A 20,216-nucleotide genomic window follows, 5' to 3' on the forward strand; every position below is an offset into this window, starting at 1 on the left:
ATGATCAACTGTGATGGACTTGACTCTTTTCAACAATGAGGTGATTCAAAGCAATTCCAACAGACTTGTGATGGAGAAAGCCATCTGTATCGAGAGAGGATGTGGGTCACAACATAGTGTTTTCACATTTTCTCTTGTTGTTTGCTTGCTTTTTTCTCTTCTCATTTTTTTCCCTTTTGATTTTTCTTGTGCAGCGTGATAAATATGGAAATATGCATAGAAGAATTGCACAAATTTAACATATATTTCATTACTTGCTGTCTAGGGGAGGAGGTGGGGAGAAGGGATGGAGAAAAATTTGGAACAAGGTTTGGCAAGGGTGAATGTTAAAAACTATCTTTGCATATATTTTGAAAATAAAAAGCTATTATTTAAAAAAAAGAGGTCAGTAATCAACTCATGCTCACAGATTGTCCATTTTAGTCCACTCAGAAACTTGGATCAATATCCTAATGTCTTTAAATAGAGTGTCAGTTGTTGACAGTACTTGGTACTTTTCTTTTTTTTTTTTTTCTGGGACAATTTTTAGTGTTTCTTCCAGCAGATCGACTTTCTTTTTTTTTTTTTTTTCATCAGTTCTCTTTTTTTAATTAAAGTTTTTTTTATTTTCAAAACATATGCAAGATAATTTTCAACACTAACTCTTGCAAAACCTTGTGTTCCAAATTCTTCTCCCTCCCTTCCTCCATCCCCTCCCCTAAACAGTCCAATATATGTTAAATATGTGCAATTCTTCTATACATATTACCACAATGACCTTGCTGCATAAGAAAAATCAAATTAAAAAGGAAAAAATGAGAAAGGAAACAAAATGCAAGCAAAAAACAATGAAAAAGTGAAAATAGCATGTTGGGATCCACATTCAGTCCCCACAGTCCTCTCTGGCTATAGACGGCTTGCTTCATCACAAGACCATTGGAATTGACCTGAATCATCTCGCTGTTAAAAAGAGTCACATCCATCAGAATTGATCATCATATAATCTTGTTGCCATGTACAATGATCTGGTTCTGCTCATTTCTCTTAGTATCAGTTCGTGTAAGTCTCTCCAGGCCTTTCTGAAATCCTCCTGCTGGTCGTTTCTTACAGAGCAATAATATTCCATAACATTCATATACCATAACTTATTCAGCCATTGTCCAATTGATGGGCATCCACTCAGTTTCCAGTTTCTGGCCACTACAAAAAGGGCTGCCACAAACATTTTGGCACATGTGGGTCCCTTTCCCTTTTTATGATCTCTTTGGAATACAGGTCCAGTAGAGACACCAGCAGATCCACTTGCTAGGTTCCAAGCCATTTATAGAAGTTTTCTAGGTAATGCTGCTTAAACCTAGCAGTGATAAGACTTGATATAATTTAGGGTCTGACAAAATTTAAACAGCTGTGAATGACACTTCAAATAAAGCTGGGAAAAGAGGATGGAGCCACTTTTTGAAGGTCAAGTGGGGGCTAAGGGATTTACATTTTATCTTATAGGTATCTTTTTGCTTTTTTGTTGTTGTTGTTGTGATTGTTGTTGTCCTTCAATCTCAAAGAGAAACAAAGTGATATCACTATGTTAGAGCCAAGTTACAGTGTGTCCAACTATAGCTGATCAAACTACTATCGACTTGGCACGCTCTGCCACATGTTGGATACAAATTGTCCATGTGAACAATTGGGGGCTTCTCTAACTTTGCCATTTCAAATTTCTTCTGGGTTACTCCAATTCTGCTTTGCTCATAGAGTACAGCCCCTTCATTGATGAGGGCACATGAGACTGGGCCGTCCTGTGCCAATGTTTCCCATGTCATACAAGCGATTCTAAAGTTCTTAAGAGATATCTTGAGAGTGTCCTCGTCTCACTTTCTCTGACCACCTTGTGAGCATTTGCCCTGTGTCCTCCATAAAACAATCGTTTTGGCAACGTACATTTGGCATTTGAACAACATGGCCAGACCAATGGAGTTTGCTCTCTGCAGTAAAGTTGGAATGCTTGGCAATTTAGTTCTAAAAAGGACCCCAGTGTCTGGTATCTCATCATGCAGAGGGAGCTTCAGGATCTAAGACAATTCAAATGCAAGCAACACAGTTTCCTGGCATAGCCCTGGCATACTGTCCCGGCATATGATAATGAGATCAGCATAATGACTCTGTAGAACTTCAGTTTGGTAGTCAGTCTAACACTTCTGCTCTCCCACACTTTCCTTCAGAGCCTCCAAACTATCTAGCTCTGGCAATGCATGTGTGGATCTCAATTTCAATGTGGACATCCCTGGAAAGTATCCTGTCAAGATAAGAGAACTTAGCCACAGCATTCAGAACTTCACCATTTGATGGTCCCACATATGAATGGCGTGGTGCTGGCTGATGGAGGGCCTGTGTTTTCTTGGCGTCAACTGTTAGGCCAAAATTAACACAAGCAGCAGAGAATCGAGCCATACTTTGTTGTATCTCAGCTTCAGCGGCTGCACTGAATGCACAATCATCTGCAAACAAAGAATCGTGCACCAGCAGTCCCTCTGCTTTAGCTTTGGCCTGTAGCCTTTTCAAGTTGCAGAATTTACCATCAGTGCAGCAGCTGACTTTGATTCCACATTTGTCCTCATTGAAGGCCTTTGACAACATGGCTGAAACCATCCTGCTAAAAAGCATGGGAGCAAGCACAGCTTGGTTTCACTCCACTGATAAATGGGAAAGCTTGTCTAGAACCTGGGGAAGCACGCCGTCGTGAAATTGACATACTGTACAAATTTTGACGTAATTTTCCATAAGCCCTCACAACTGACAGGATCAAAGGCCATGGCCAGATTTACAAATGTGTATAGACTTCCCTTCTGCTCCTGGAATTTTTCCTGGAGTTGTTGGGTAGTAAACACCATCTCGACTTCCTTGGTTCCTTCTGTAGCCACACTAGCTCTCGGGTAGATGACCTTTTTCTAGGTGTACGGTCAGCCTATTAAGGAGGACTCTGGCAAGAATCTTGCCAGCAATGCCAGAGAGATCTCCCTCTCCCCGTGATTGTCACAAGACGATCTATTCCCTTGACCTTTATAAAGGTGGACAATGGAGGCATCCTTTAACTCCTGGGGCATAACTTCTTCTTGCCATATAATTTGGAGAATTTCAGTCAGCTTAAAAGGAAGCCTCCAAAGGACTTGATGGGGGAAATGACGGATCTGTGTTTTCAGAATGTTTTAGCTGTTAAAAACCTTAGCTTATCTCTTTTGTAGTGGCAAGGAATTGGAAAGTGAATGGATGCCCATCAGTTGAGAAATGGCTGAATAAGTTATGGCATATGAATGTAATGGAATATTATTGTTCTATAAGAAATGATGAGCAGGCTGATTTCAGAAAAGCCTGGAGAGACTTACACGAACTGATGCTAAGAGAAGTAGAGCCTAGAGAATATTGTACACAGCAACAAGGAGATTATGTGATGATCAACTATGATGGACTTGGCTCTTCTCTTTTTTTTTTTTCAGTAGGTTTTTAATCTATTGGTTAAAAACAAAAGTTCAACAGCTTTTGCTTTGTTTACAAAAACAATTGGTTGACATCAGGGAAGATTTAAGTTTATTAGCTTATTAGCTTTCTTTTTTTAAATTTAATTTAATTTTTATTTAATAGCCTTTTATTTACAGGATATATGCATGGGTAACTTTACAGCATTAACAATTGCCAAACCTCTTGTTCCAATTTTTCACCTCTTACCCCCCCCACCCCCTCCCCTAGATGGCAGGATGACCAGTAGATGTTAAATACATTAAAATATAAATTAGATACACAATAAGTATACATGACCAAACCGTTATTTTGCTGTACAAAAAGAATCAGACTTTGAAATATTGTACAATTAGCTTGCGAAGGAAATCAAGAATGCAGGTGGGCATAAATATAGGGATTGGGAATTCAATGTAATGGTTTTTGGACTTGGCTCTTCTCAACGGTGTGGTGATTCAAGGCAATTCCAATAGACTTGGGATGGAAACTGTCATCCTCATCCAGAGAGAGAATAATATTTTCACCTTTTATTATTGTTTGTTTCTTTATGATTTTTTCTTTTTCATATTTTTTCCCTTTTGATCTGGTTTTTCTTGTGCAGCATGACAAATACAGAAATATGTTTAGAAGAATTGCACATGTTTAATCTATATTAGATTGCTTGCTATCTGGAGGTAAAGGGGAGAGAAGAGGGAGAAAAAATTTGGAACAGAAGGTTTTGCAAGAGTGAGTGTTGAAAACTATCTTTGCATGTATTTGGAAAATAAAATGCTATTAAAAAAAGAATCTACAGTTCACTTCTCCAAGGCCTAATAAACAGAGCCCAGAATCACTACCCCAAATGGACTTGTATCAGACTGATTAATACTTATTGCCAAAGAGTACGGGTCTGAAAGAATCATTTCTCACGTATGTTATCTATAGGCTAGAGGAAGAATGTAAAGAAAAAGTCCTGGAGGATTTCCCTTGTCTTTTTTCCAGTGTATGTGCATGTTATGTAAGCACCTCCATATACATACTTTCATTTGTTTTATGAAGGAGAGTTTTGTTTTTTGTTAAGTAGTTCTTCAGTTGTGTCTCTCTTTGACCCCATTTTTGGGTTTTTTTTGTGGGGGGCAGAGATAATTCTATCATCTCAGATTAGAATTTACAAAACCATAATTTGCATAGCTCTTTCTTAAAGCATCCCCTTTCACAAAGTTGATAAAGTTTTAAGATCTGTAAAAGTTTAATGGCTCTGGCAAAACCTTTTATACACAATGAGACTTCCCAAGTAAACAAACTGATCTTTCTGACTGCAGGCTGGGTACTCTATGGTTCCACCTAGCCTGTGTTTTCAGAATGTTTTAGCTGTTAAAAACCTTAGCTTATCTTTTTGTAGTGGCAAGGAATTGGAAAGTGAATGGACGATACATTGTAAATAATGACCATAGTAATCTCATCTCCTGTTTAATAAATGCAAAGATCCAAGCTTTTAAGACAAGAACTCAAGACAAGAACTATTTGACCAAAATTACTGGGAAAACTAGAAAGCGGTTAGTCAGAAACTAGATATGGACCAACACCTCACACCATATACCAAGATAAGGTCAAAATAGATACATTGTTTCGATATAGTGATCCCATAAGCAAATTGGGAGAGCAAAAATGGTTTACTTATCAAATGTATAGATAAGGGAAGATTATGACAAATGAGATAGAAAGCATTATGGGATATGAAATGGATCATTTTGAATACATTAAAAAGAAATTCTGAGGTAACACCACATACCTGTCAGATTGGCTAAGATGATAGGAAAAGGCAATGATGAATGATGAAAGGGATGTGGGAAAACCGGGACACTGATGCATTGTTGGTGGAGTTGTGAAGTGATCCAACCAGAGAGCAATTTGGAACTATACCCAAAGGGCTATCAAACTGTGCATATCCTTTGATCCAGCAGTGTTTCTACTGGGCTTATATTCCAAAGAGATCTTAAGGGATGGAAAGGGACCCACATGTGCAAAAATGTTTGTGGCAGCTCTTTTTGTAGTGGCAGAATAGATGCCCATCAACTGGAGAATGGCTGAATAAATTATGGTATAAAAATGATACGGAATATTCTTGTTCTGTAAAAAAAGACCAGCAGGATGATTTCAGAGAGGCCTGGGGAGACTTACATGAACTGATGCTAAATGAAGTGAGTAGTACCAGGAGATCATTGTACACAGCAGCAGCAAGATTATACAATGATCGGTTCTGAAGGACATGGCTCTTTTCAACAGTGATATGATTTAGGCCAGTTCCAATGATCTTGTGATGAAGAGAGCCATCTACACCCAGAGAGAGGCCTGTGGGAACTGAGTGTGGATCACAACATAGCATTTTCACTCTTTTTGTTGTTGTTTGCTTGCATTTTATTTTCTTTCTCACTTTTTTCCTTTGTGATTTGATTTTTTCTAGTGCAGAAAAATTATTGTATAAATATGTATGCATATATTGGATTTAAGATATATTTTTTACCGTGTTTAACAGATATTGGATTACTTGCTATATAGGGGTGGGGGGAAGGGGAGAAATTAGAACTCAAGGTTTTGCAAGGGTTAATGTTGAAAAATTATCCATGCATATCTTTTGAAAATTAAAAACTTTTAATAAAAAAGAAAGAAAATTCCAAAAGTAAAAATAAAAAATGTTTTGCTCAAATGAAACTAAGCCAAAATTAGAAGGAAAAAAAAACTGGGGAGGAAATAGTTTACAGCAAATTTCTCTGAAGAAGACCTCATCTCACAAATCTCTAGAGAACTGAGTCAAATCCATAAGACTACAAGTCATTTTCCAATTTGAAAATGGTCAAAGGCTATGAACAGGCAGTGTTTAGACAGAAATCAAAGTTATCTATAGTCATATAAAAATCTTTAAATTATTGATTAGAGAAATGTGAATTAAAACTCTGAGGTACCATCCCACACTTATCAGATTGAGTAACATTACAGAAGAGGAAAATGATAAATATTGGAGGGGATATGGGAAAATTATAACACTAATGCACTGTTAGTGGAGTTGCGAGTTGCTCCCACAATTTTTGAGAGCAATTTGGAACTATACTCAAAAGGCTATCAAACTATGCATGCCTTTTGACCTAGCAACATCACTACTAGATCTGTATCCTAATGAGATAAAAAAGAAAAGAAAAAAGGAAAAGGACCTATATGTACAAAAACATTTATAGCAGCTCTTTTTGTGATGGCAAGGACTTGGAAATCAAGGGGATGATCATCGAGTGGGAAATGGTTGAACTAGTTGTGGTATATAATTGTGATGGAATATTATTATGCTATAAGAAATGAGCAGGATGTTTTCAGAAAAACCTGGAGAGACTTACATGAACCAATACAAAGTCAAGTGAACAGAACAAAACAACATTGTACATAGTAACAGCGATATATACAATGAGCAACTGTGAATGAATTAGTTATGCCCAGTAATGCAAAGATCCAAAAAAATTCTAAAGGAACCATGCTGAAAAATGCTAATCATTGTTAATGGAATTTTACAGCCTTGGTCTCTACACTCTGAATAGCCAGACAAAGCAAGCTTAGAGACAGCTTTTTAGAAATCAAGTAGCAGTTTAATGAATCACTTTCAGAGTGAGGAATTCAGTTTATAAACTGGAAGTTCCTGGCCAGGAGACCTACTGTTCCAGGAAAGGCAGAGACAAATCATAAATGGGAAGGGAGGGGGAAGGTGGATTATAATAGAATCAGTTTCAGGGCCTAAGCCGTTTCCTATGACAAGCCCATGGATCCAGAACAATACGGGTGTTTTCCAGTCCTGTGGGAACTGATCACTTGATCATTTCAAATCACAGAGGTCGTTACTTGGTGGGGGGGGGGGGGGGACAGGACCAGAGTTCTATGACGGGAACAGGTTCTACCATGTTTAATTCACTTTACTTAACATACACAGGAGAATTCATTGATCATTTCAAACTGCATTGTGAAACTCTGACTCGCCGGTCAGAAAAGGAAGCTCTGAAAAATCTAACTTAGTATATTCATCTTCTTGTATTGAAGAGGATTGGTTGACATAGAAATGACGTTTCTCTCCAATAATGGTGCAACCCCTCAAGCCATCAGGGCATCCAGCATCTGAGAAATTTGCAATATGATGAGGGCAAGTGAATCATTTGGAGGCTGGTGACAAACTTCCCTGTATGCTTCAGGCCCATGGTGAGTTCTGCCAAGAGACTCCCGACCGATGGGTACAGAATGCCAAAGGTGACTGTGGTATCAGTCAGGGATCCAAATGGATGCCAAAAGGGTGGCAATGGGAGGAGAGCAAGCCTTTTCTGCTGAAGGAAGGACCAGCTTTAACCGGAGAGGAACTTCAGCAGAGTGGTTGTCTGGAAATAGGGACATTAGGGCATAGTGCAGACAAAAACCCAGAAGCCTTTCCAGAAAGGAGGAAGGCTGTGATATAGTGTCTATAGAAGAGAGTAACTGCAAACCTCAGGCTATATCTGCTTTCTTGGGTTGGTGGTTTGCATCTGCTGTCATCTACTTCTCACCTAGGGGGTTCGGGATAGCTATCTGCCGCAGATGTCTTTGGACTTCATTTGATTTTCAAGGTCAGGTCACCTGTAGGTTCTGCGATCCAGGTGGCTGGTGCTGCCCTTTTGAGATGTGACATGGATCCAGGGGTCCACTCCCTGGTGTTTGGCTGCAGAAGGAGTGATGAGCAGGACTTCTTTAAATTTTTTTTTTTTATTAGAGCCTTTTATTTACAAGTTATATGCATGGGTAATTTTACAGCATTGCCAATTGCCAAACTTTTTGTTCCAATTTTTCCCCTCCTTCCCCCCATCCCCACCCCCAGATGGCAGGTTGACCAATACATGTTAACTATGTTAAAGTATAGATTAAATACAAGTATACATTGACCAAACAGTTATTTTGCTGTACAAAAAAGAATCGGGCTGTATTGGGAATTCAATGTAATGGTTTTTAGTCATCTCCCAGAGTTCTTTCCCTGGGTGTAGCTGGTTCAGTTCATTCCTGCTCCATTGGAACTGATTTGGTTCATCTCATTGCTGAGGATGGCCACGTCCATCAGAATTGATCATCATATAGTATTGTTGTTGAGGTATATAATGATCTCCCGGCCCTGCTCGTTTCCCTCAGCATCAGTTCATGTCAGTCTCTCCGGGCTTCTCTGAAATCATCCTGATGAGCAGGACTTCTAAAGGACCTTTCCATTGTGACTCAAGGAATGTTTTCAGACGTGATGTTTCCAGTGGACCCAGTCACCGAGGTGAACCAGAGGCTGAGGCTCGATTGGAACTCCTAAAGAATGGGGCTATGAGACAAGTTGATAAGCCTCTGGTATTTTCTGAGCCAACCAATACAGTATCGTAGGAGCCTTTAACTGCTATGTTTCCCACCCACGGGTACAGTGGCAATGAACATCCTGTTACTATCTCCTAAGAACTGAACTGGTGGGAACCAAACGGTCTAAGCCTAAGGCTTCATGGGCTTTAGACCAAAAGATATTCTGGCTCTTCAGGGAATTTAGCAAGGGAAGTTTTAAATATCCCATTAACTCTTTTTTTTTTTAAATTTTTTTTTTTAATTTAATAGCCTTTTATTTACAGGATATATACATGGGTAACTTTACAGCATTAACAATTGCCAAACCTCTTGTTCCAATTTTTCACCTCTTACCCCCCCCACCCCCTCCCCTAGATGGCAGGATGACCAGTAGATGTTAAATATATTAAAATATAACTTAGATACACAATAAGTATACATGACCAAAACGTTATTTTGCTGTACAAAAGGAATCAGACTCTGAAATATTGTACAATGAGCTTGTGAAGGAAATCAAAAATGCAGGTGGGCATAAATATAGGGATTGGGAATTCAATGTAATGGTTTTTAGTCATCTCCCAGAGTTCTTTTTCTGGGCATAGCTAGTTCAGTTCATTACTGCTCCATTAGAAATGATTTGGTTGATCTCGTTGCTGAGGATGGCCCCATTAACTCTTTCAGCCATTTCTCGTGACTGGGGGTGATAGGCACAATAGAAGTGCTAAGTAATTGGCCAGGATAAAAGCAATTTAGCTAACGAGGGAAGCTCTTGTGAAATGGGTACCTCTATCATTATGTATCTCTTTCGAAAGGGAATCATTCCCTTTGCTTTGATCAATCCAAATTGTTGTGTTTTTTTTTTTCCTCAATAGTATTTTATTTTTCCAAATACATGTAATGATAGTTTTCAATGAGATGATTCAGGCCAATTCCAGTGGTCTTGTGATGAAGAGCCATGTGTACCCAGAGAGAAGACTGTGGGGGCTGAGTGTGGATCACAGCAGAGCATTTTCACCCTTTTTGTTGTTTGTTTACATTTTGTTTTCTTTTTCAATTTTTGCCTTTTTGATCTGATTTTTCTTGTGCAGCACGATAATTGTAGAACTATGTATAGAAGAATCACACATGTTTAACATATATTGAATTACTTGCCACCTAGGGGAGGGGGTGGGGGGAAGGGAGGGAAATTTGGAACACACAGATTTGCAAGGGTTAATGCTGAAAAATTATCCCTGCATATGTTTTAAAAATAAAAAGCTTTAATAAAAAAGATAGTTTTCAATATTCATTTTTGAAAGACTTCTGTGTTCCAAATTTTTCTTCTTCCCTTCCTTACTTCCTTTTTCCAAGACAGCAAGCAATCTGATATAGATTCAATAGGTACAATTCTTTTAAACCTATTTCCATATTTGTCAGGTTGTACAAGAAAAATCAGACTAAAAGGGGAGTGGGGGAACTTGAGAAAGAAAAAGCAAACAAACAAAAAAGTGAAAATACTATATGCTCATCCACATTCAGTACCCAGAGCCCTATGTCCTATCAAGTTTTGATCCCTCCTTTAGAAGCTTCAACTTTTATTCTGGGCTACAGATTCTCTCTCTCTCTCTCTCTCTCTCTCTCTCTCTCTCTCTCTCTCTCTCTCTCTCTCTCTCTCTCTCTCTCTCTCTCTCTCTCTCTGTCTCTCTCTCTGTCTCTCTCTCTCTCTCTCTGTTAAGAGGTTTAGGCAGGCCTTCAGGAGAGATGAATATGCTAAGGCTTTACCTACGGGGCAAAGTGAAAGTTCCTTAGGGACGTGCGCCTTGCGACCCACCCCTTAGTGAATTAGAGGAATTAAACCCTCGGTTTTAGCTGCTTCATTTCCAGCTAGATCATTTCCAGGAGCACGAATGCTGTTTTCTTGGAGTTTCTCTGGAATTTGGATGATGGCTACAGCCCGGGAAGCAGTAGCGGTCTAACGGATGGGAAACCTGGTTCTGGTTTGTAAAGGGCTGTCCTGAGGAGGTGAGGAAGCCCTGAGGTTTCCTTGGCATCCCAACGTCGTGGGCCACCCCAAAGGCATCCCTGCTGTCAGGGTAGATGTCAGTCCTTTTCCCTTCTCCTAATTCACAAGCCCTGGCTCCTGCCTCGAGCTCGGCTGGTGCCGAACGGGCGGCAGGTAGCGATGAAGCTTGGGCCGTTCGGGCGGCAGTGGTCGCGCCATGACCAGCCACCACATCTCCTTCCTCACTTCTGAGGCAGGATCCAGCAGCACCCGGGTCCCAATCTGCTCCTTTAGAAAGGGCTTTCCTTCGGGGCCTCCGGCAGAGAAAGCAAGACACCCAGGCCGCTTAGGCACCCATGAGCTAAGATCCCGTGCTCACTTTGCACCTCTGGGAGAAAGGGGGCAGAATTTGCCCGTGGGAAGGCTTGGATAACAAAGCCGCTTCCAGGTTGGCTAGCCTGCAGGAGGACCGATGGCGAGCGTGACGGGGGCTCGGGAGCGTCCAGCAGCAGGGGGACCGGGTGTCATCGGGGGAGAATCGAGACAGACGTCCTCATTGGCAGAGATGAGGAGTCTGCGGCCACTGGCGCCCACAGGAAGCCTTTTGCAACATTGTCCCGAGCTTTGCTGTAGCATCCCAGGAGGCTACCGTTCTGTGTCGGTGCGCCCCCTGCATTCCCTCCTCCCTCGGAGACGCATCCATCTGATGGGACAGAAGGGCGGGGGAGGCCGAACGCTGCTGGGTGTGTATGTGTGGCGGGGGGAGAGACTTCAAAGAATCTGAGGAGTCTGGAGCTTCTGGAGGAAGGCAAAGGCTCGGGTCTAGTAAAAAGGCTCAGGCCCAGAATCCTCTAGGATCCATAAGGGGCGGCAATACCTGAAAAGTCAGGGGTCCGGGGAGGGGGCCAGCCCCAGCCCAAGGAAGGCGCGGAACTGAGGTTTGGGGAGGGACACGGGAAACGAGGGCTGGTTTTAAGACCGGCTGACTCTAGGCCAGAGGCAGAGAGGTGACGCCCTAGGGGCCCTGCAGAGGGTGAGCACACTGTCCCTAAGGACAGGAACGTCCGAACAGAAATGTCTTGGGGGGGGGGGCGGGGAGATCACCAACAGGTGCTCGATGAGGACAAGTCCCGCTTTGCTACCTGTGAGGACTAGGGCAGGACTCGGCGAATCTCTGCGGAAGGACAGACCAAGGCGCGCTGCGCCCCTCCCAGGGCAAAGCAAAGCTCAACGGCCTTTCGCCGACTGGGACCGAGAAGGAAGCATGGAGGTCAACCGCTGGCCAGTGAGGGGCCCAGGGTGGCACGAGGCGAAGCAGAGGGTGGGGTTTGGGAGGACGGGTGCCCCGGGTATCACAACGGCAGGAGCTGCTCAGGGCACGCACGAGACCCGGAGCACCAGGCTCGGACTGGAAAAAGGGGCATCTTCACGGGGACGTCCAGGGAAGGGTGAGGCCCTCAGAGAGAGAGGCACAGACCAGGGGCCCAACGCCACGGCAGCCTCAGTGCCGAGTGGCTATCGGCCTATGGGAAGTGAGGGTTCAGAGGAGTCCAGCTGCCCAGGAGGTGGGCACTCCTGACTGGCTATGTCAGCAGCACCTGAAGCCCCCCAGCTGGGGAAGCTTGCTCAAGGGCCGGAGGCTCAGAAGGGAAGAGACCCAAGGGAATGGGAACGCTTCCAGCAGAGGAGGGCGGCGGGGATAAAAGCCATCAGGGGCCTTTGGGGACAGAGGAAACGGTGGCCTGTAATTTAGGGAGCAGATGGCGTCCTTGTAGGCGGCTAGGAGCCTCGGGGACCAGGACAAAGGGGGGAAAGCCCCGATCCTTCCAATAACGAGGGAGACAGGGTCAGAGCCGGCCTTATTGGCAATCCCCACAACGGGGACAAGCGACTCCAGGGGGGAGGAGTGGGGAAGGCAGAGGGGTTTAAAACTGAGAGTGCCAACTAGAGCAGACCCCTCTTGCCCCTGTAGGAACAAGGAGACATCTCCTCCGGGAGTCACGGGGATAACGGGCGTGGTCCGAATATCCATCCCCCTCAGCGGCCAGCCTTCCCAGTCATGCTGAGGGACTGGGCCCGGAGGAGGGTCCCTCAGTGTTTTCTAGGACCTGGCTCTTTTTCCTCTTCAGCCTCTACTCCAGCCCCTCCTTTGACATTCTTGCCTCCAGTGGCCAGGTTCTCCACGGGTGGAACCAACTCCTGGCCTGGCTGATTTTGATGTACAGGAGGGGCACAGAAAGGGTGGGGCTGCTGAGGACGGGAGGGGCGGGGAGACGAAGAGCGGGCTGCTGCAGCTGCTGAGGGGTTGGAGGAATAAGCTCTTTCCTCCTTCCTTAAGTTCTTTTTTACTGTTTTCATCCTGCTGTGCCAGAGTAACTGGCAGCCGCGCTACCGTCTGGAGGAGGAGCCCAGTGTCAGTGTAGCTTAATTTGTTTAGGAATGGATGGGTGAAGATTATTAACAAAGTAAGAAAGAAACTGAACGCATCCCCGCTGCACTATCATGTTTGAGACCAGACTTGGCATCAAAAGCTTGGGCACGTCTGTTCTAAAACTGATAGATCCCCCAGCGTCCTTTTTGGTATCTGGGACCTTTGTTAAACAAATGGCTTATGGGAAAGCTAGGGATATGGCGTCCAGGAGTTTTTCTGAGTCCCAATCTAGCTTAAGATCCTTGTCAGGATCTTCCCAACCAGCTTTTAGCGCCGATTCTTTGTCTCCCCTTTCCCGACCAAGGCAACCATGAGTTGACATAGATCAAGCTACCTGGGTCTATAGGAATAGGAACCGCTCCCTCAGCGAAGCCTATGGGATCCTCCCTGGGTCTAGGATACTTGTTGACAATGATCTGGGAAGAAAAAAGAGAAAGCCCCCTAGAAACCCTGGAGGAACCCTCCCTATAATTCCAATCACTCAGCACATTGAGGGTTGGCAGGAGAGTTGACACAAGAGGGATATTCAGCACAAGAAAGGAGATATTTAAGCCATGTCCCTTATCCCCAGGACTCCTTGGGCATGTCTCCTTGTTCCTACAGGGGCAAGAGGTGTCTGCTCTAGTTGACACTCTCAGTTCTAAACCCCTCTGCCTTCCCCACCCTCTTCCCCAGTCAGGTTTCCGTGCTGCCACAGCTAGAAACCATTGCTCTCGATCAAGCTACTGTCCTCAGGGATTTTTCCTGGGCAAATTCTGCCTCGAAAGGGAACACAGATGCTGGGCAGCCGATGGAGTCTGCTGGCAAAAGTGAGTATAGTTTAGGTAGCTGAGTAGTTTGGGGGTTGTTTAGATTTTTCAATGATTTAATCCTTTCTTTCACTGCTTGAACACCATTTCTCATTGCTGTCCTATTCAAGAGGCCGGTCTCCTTATTCATCAGTTTCTACCTCAAATACTCTCATTTGATCCTATCAGACCTGCCTGGATGAGGCCAGCAAAGTCTGGGGTTGTCACTAGTCAAATCACCTGGCAGTATGAGGGACAGTCAGAACCATATTTCCTATCCATTTGAAAGGCAGATGTTTGTCCTGGGGAAGAGTTGATGGGAACTGCCTCGATCTCCCTTTTGCCTTTTTCCCATAGCTGAACCATTTTAAAGTTGAACGCTCAAATATAACTACACCAATTAACTAATAAGTACATACAATATAGAAATACAGAGATATGTAAAGGGATATGATAACACAAATACAAGTAATCTACACTGTGCTGGTATTAAATTACAAAAGTAAAGACTCCACAACTCTAACCAAGTGCAAGTAAATTGTTCATTTCCACCAGTTTTAACTGCAAACCAACCATGTGAGCAATTCTTACACAAATAAAATTTACCAGAAAATCCAAGAGAAAAGACACATGCAAAAGCCGATCCATGTGCAAAAAGAAGCTTTACTAAAGTGATCTGGATCAAGAAAAGGGTCCTTAGCACTAATACATTATTAGTGGAGTTGTCATCTGATTCAACCATTTTGGAGAGCAATATGGAACTATGCCCAAAGGGCTATCAAACTGTACATACCCTTTGACCCCGCAGTGTTTCTTATATCCCAAAGAGATCTTAAAGGAGGAAAAGGGACCCACGTGTGCAAAAATGTCTGTGGCAGTCCTCTTTGTAGTGGCCAGAAACTGGAAACTTGAGTGGATGCCCATCAATGGGAGAATGGTTGGGTAAATTGTGGTATATGAATGTTATGGAATATTATTGTTCCGTAAGAAACAACCAGCAGGATGGTTTCAGACAGGCCTGGAGACATTTACATAAACGGATGTGAAGGGAAATGAGCAGAACCAGGAGATCATTATACACAGCTACAACAAATCTATGATCAATTCTGATGGACGTGACTCTCTTCAACAATGAAATATTCAGACCAGTTCCGATCGTTCAGTGCTGAAGAGAGCCATCTACATCCAGAGAGAAGCCTGTGGGAACTGTGTGGACCGCAACACAGCATTCTCACTCTTTTTGCTGTTGTTGTTTGCTTCCTGATTTTTCCCCTATCCCATGTTTTCCCTTTTGATCTGATTTTTCTTGTACAGCATATTTGTGGAAATATGTTTAGAGGAACTGCACATATTTAAGCTCTATTGGCTTACTTGCCGTCTAGGGGAGGGGGGAGGTGGAGAGAGAGGGAGAAAAATTTGGAACACAAGATTTTGCAAGGATGAATGTTGAAAACTATCTTTGCATATATTTTGAAAAATAAAGAGCTATTGGTATAAAAATGAGAGATCTTAGAAAGGTGGAAAAAAACTTTCAGGCTGTCAAAAAAAGAGAAAAGGATCCCAGGGATATTCCTCATCATAAAAGGCAGGCTAGCTCAAAGGCTGGGCCCAATAAAGGGGCCAGATTGAGAGCTTTGTACCTGCCAGACTAAGAGTTGGGTCTCTGGGGAAAAAAGCGAATCATGCCCAGTCCCTTCCCTCACACAATGAAGAGTCCAAGGCTTCACAACCAAGTCCACTCCTTAAGTCTACTGCTACCAATTAATGTTTATAGGATTTTACTGTCTTGGTCTCCAAACGGTGGATAGCTGGTGCTGCACAAAGCAGAGACAGACTTTAAAGATCAAGTAGCAGTTTAATCACTTTCAGAATGAATGATAACTAGTTCACAAACTGGAAGTTCTCCTGGTCAGGAGATCTCCCCTATTGCAGGAAAGGTAAAGATTTTATACACAAATCAAGGGAAAGGAGGAGAAAGGAGGATTACAATACAATTAGTTTCAGGGCTTGAGTGCTTTCCCATGACGAGCCTATGAGTGAAGGACAATATGGGTGTTTTCCGGTCTTACGTTTGATTCACTTCACTTCACATACATAGGAGAGTGTTATCAAGAACTGATTGATCATTTCAAACTGCATTGTGAGATTCTGACTCCCAGGCCAGAAAAGGCAGCTCTGAGAAACCTAACTTATCAGTATATTCATTACAAATATCATATCAATTATTATGAAAATCATAATTTCCTTTTTTCTTTTTAAATGCATTTATTTAAAAATTAGATACAAAATAAGAAAGCAAAATTAAAAAAGAAAGACACAAAAAGGAAGGAACAAAAGCTTTGTCATGTGCCCAGCAGAATATTGAGGAGGATTCAAAATATCTAACAATAAATTTCCAATTCAAGAAAGCATATATAATAATAGACATTATATTCATGAGTGTCCATCTTTCATTTGCTTCCTTGTAGATTATTCTCTTGTTCTCTGCTTTATTTTTTACTTTATTCCTTTTTTTCTCCTTTCCCCATTCCCATTAATCTACACACGCCTTTATACCTTACTTTATCCTCTTCTCTTCCCCCTTATTTCTTTATGGATTTTGGAGGATGCTATACCCTTCTTGGTAGATATATGTATTGTTCCCTCTTTAACCCATTCCCAGTGTGAGTAGCTTTGCAGAACTCCTCCCTCATCTTAATGCCTCTGTGTTGGTTCTTCCTCTGCATCTCATCACATAGCATAATTACTATTTTGACCTTTTACTAGATGAATTTTTTTTTTGGAGTCAGATCGTACTCAGCTCTGCCCCAATCTTTCTTTTGGCCTAATTACTGTTGTCAATCTTAGACATATGGTTTACAATTCCATGTATAAAACATAAACAGTTTGTTCTTATTGAGTCCTTGGAAATTAGTCTTTGATCTCCAAGTCATTATTAATCAGAGAAATGCAAATTAAGACAACTCTGAGATACCATTACACACCTGTCAGACTGGCTAAGATGACAGCAAAAAATAATGATGAATGTTGGAGGGGATGCGGGAAAACTGCGACACTGATGCATTGTTGGTGGAATTGTGAATACATCTGGCCATTCTGGAGAACAATTTGGAACTATGCTCAAAAAGTTATCAAACTGATACCCTTTGATCCAGTAGTGTTACTACTGGGCTTTATACCCCAAAGAGATCTTAAAGAAGGGAAAGGGACCTGTATGTGCAAGAATGTTTGTGGCAGCCCTCTTTGTAGTGGCCAGAAACTGGAAACTGAGTAGATGCCCATAAATTGGAGAATGGCTGAATAAATTGTGGTATATGAATGTTATGGAATATTACTGTTCTGTGAGAAATGACCAGCAGGATGATTTCAGAAAGGCCTGGAGAGACTTACATAAACTGATGCTGAGTGAAATGAGCAGGACCAGGAGATCATTACATACTTCAACAATACTGTATTGTTATACATCAATTCTGATGGACGTGGCCCTCTTCAACAATGAGATGAACCAAATCAGTTCCAATGAAGCAGGAATGAACTGAACCAGCTACACCCAGCAAAAGAACTCTGGGAAATGGGTGTGAACCACTACATCGAATTCCCAATCCCTTTATTTTTGTCCCCCTGCATTTTAGATTTCCTTCACAGGCTAATAGTATAATATTTCAGAGTTCGTTTCTTTTTGTACAGCGAAATAACTGTTTGGACATGTATACTTATTTTGTATTTAATTTATACTTTAACATATTTAACATGTATTGGTCAACCTGCCATCTGGGGGAGGGGTTGGGGGGAAGGAGGGGAAAAATTGGAACAAAAGGTTTGGCAATTGTCAATGTTGTAAAATTACCCATGCATATAACTTCTAAATAAAAAGCTATAATTAAAAAAAAAGAAATTAGTCTTTGATGTTGGCTCTTATATGTTAAACTTTCTATTGAGTTCAGGCTTAAGACAAAATCCTAAAAATCTGAGAATTCATTGAATGTCTATTTTTCTTTTTTCCCTATTTCTTTGTCTTTTTTTGTGTGAGGCAGTTGGGGTTAAAGTGACTTGCCCATGGTCACGTGGCTAGAAAATGTAAAATGTCTGAGGCTGGATTTGAACTCAGGGCCTCCTGACTGGAGGGCTGGTGCTCACTGTGCCATCTAGCTGCCCCTGAATGTACTTTTTTTGGTTCAATATTACACAATTTTGCTGGATATAATATTTTCAACTTGCAACCCTAGTTCTTTTTTGATTGTCAATATATAATTCCAGGGTGTTTTTTTTTATTATTATTATACCTGCCAATAAATCCTGTACAATTCTAATTATAGCTTCAGCATATTTGAATTTTTTTCTTTGTTTCTTGTAAATGTTTTTCTTTGATCTGGTTTTGACATTTAAAAATAATGTTCCTATATGTTTTCCTTGTAGGATCTCTTTGAGGAGGTAATCAGTGGATTTTTTCTATTTCTACTTTCCTCTCTTGTTCTATCACTTCAGGACTATTTTATTTGATTATTTCTTGTATTATTGTGTCAAGGTTCTTTTTTTTAAGTCACAGCTTTCAGATAGTCCAATTATTATGGTTTCTTTTCTTGATCTGTTCTCCCGATCTGTTGTTTTTCTTATAAGATGTTTCACATGCTCTTCTATGTTATATTCTGTTTTGTTATGTCTTTGTCTCTTATAGCTTCACTGGCTTCTCCTTTCCCCATTATAATTTTCAAAGATTCATTTCCTTTTTAAGACTCTGGATCTCCTTTTCTAGTTGGTTAATTTTCTTTTCATAATCTTATTTTTCTTCTCCCCTTTCCCCGCAGTCACATCCCAGCAGCACAACTGGGCCTAGTGTTTCTGCTCAGTTGAGGTTCCTTCAGTCTTCTTGGACTCAGACCCCCTAACTCCCCACGCTATCCTGTCTGGGAGGTTAAAGTTCTTGTGGTTGGCATTGAGACTACCTCCACACCCAGTTAGCCCCAGGGCTCCATAGCTGTTTCTGTGGAACTAGTCTGAAATTGTTCACTTTATCAGTTAAACCTAATCCTAGAGTCTTTCTTAGGGTTTTCTCCTCTAGTCCCAGGAGGACCCCTGATCTGCCCTGCTAGGGAACCTAGCAACGAGAATGCTAGCGAACAGAATAACAAGAGTCTGCATTCATCTTGAGACTCTTTATCATGTACCTTGCACACAATGTCCCATTTCCATAGGCAACAAGTCTGTGTAAAGCTAAGTCTTGTGCAAACTTGACCCTTGTGGTCTTTGGCTGGTTGGATCTGGGTCAGCTCACTCTTGGGAATGGATGTTGAGGCCTCAGGTGTGGGTTCTGCCTCACTGGCTACAGGTCCGGGGTACACACTCTGTAGACACGCCAGGGCATGCACCAAATTGAGTGGGGGGGGCGCCCACTGTCTCAGGGTTTGGGCTCCTGGATACACAAGCTAAACAAATACTTGTTGCTGGGGCACGTTGACAAGGGCAGGTGAGAGGAGTATAAGTACAGGACAGCAGAGGGAGAGAGGCGAAGCAGGGAAGCAGGGAAGCAGGAGAGACAAGATGATGTAACCAAGCAATAAAGCTTCTCTAACTGCATTAGTGATGTCAGACTGCTCTGTCATATCTGGAGACGTCCGAAGGTCGTAGAGGCGACGACAATCGTGGGTAAGTGCTCAGACTCCAGCTGGTGTCAGCAGGTCTGCACTAGCTGAGGACCCCAACACTGCCCCAAGTCTTGTTTTCACCAATCTATATTCGCCCTGAGAGACAGTTTTGTTTTGTTTGTGGGGGAAATCTGGAAAGCTTGGGATTTTTCATCTACTCCACCATCTTCCCAGAATCCTCCTATAATTTCTTTTCACACCACCTCCACAGAAGGAACTGATGAAGTCTCATCCAGATGGAAACATACCATTGTTTATTTTTCTTGGTTTTGTCTGTCTTTCTTTCATGACTAAGATGGAAATAGTTGTGCATGACAGCATGCAAACTTTTTAACCTTTTCTTTTAAACCTTTATCAAACTGCTTGCCTTTTTAATGAGGAAGGAGGGAAGAGAAGATGGGAGAGAATTTGAAATTCAAAATGTTCAACAGTGAAGGTTAAAGTTGTTTTTACCTTTAATTGAAAATAAGATATTCTTATTTTCTATATTTTCTATAAATAGCAGTTTGTTTTTTAAATTCAAGCTCGTTTTCCACATT

This window comes from Sarcophilus harrisii, chromosome X (genome assembly GCF_902635505.1).
Source record: "Sarcophilus harrisii chromosome X, mSarHar1.11, whole genome shotgun sequence".
In the NCBI taxonomy this organism is placed as follows: domain Eukaryota; kingdom Metazoa; phylum Chordata; class Mammalia; order Dasyuromorphia; family Dasyuridae; genus Sarcophilus; species Sarcophilus harrisii.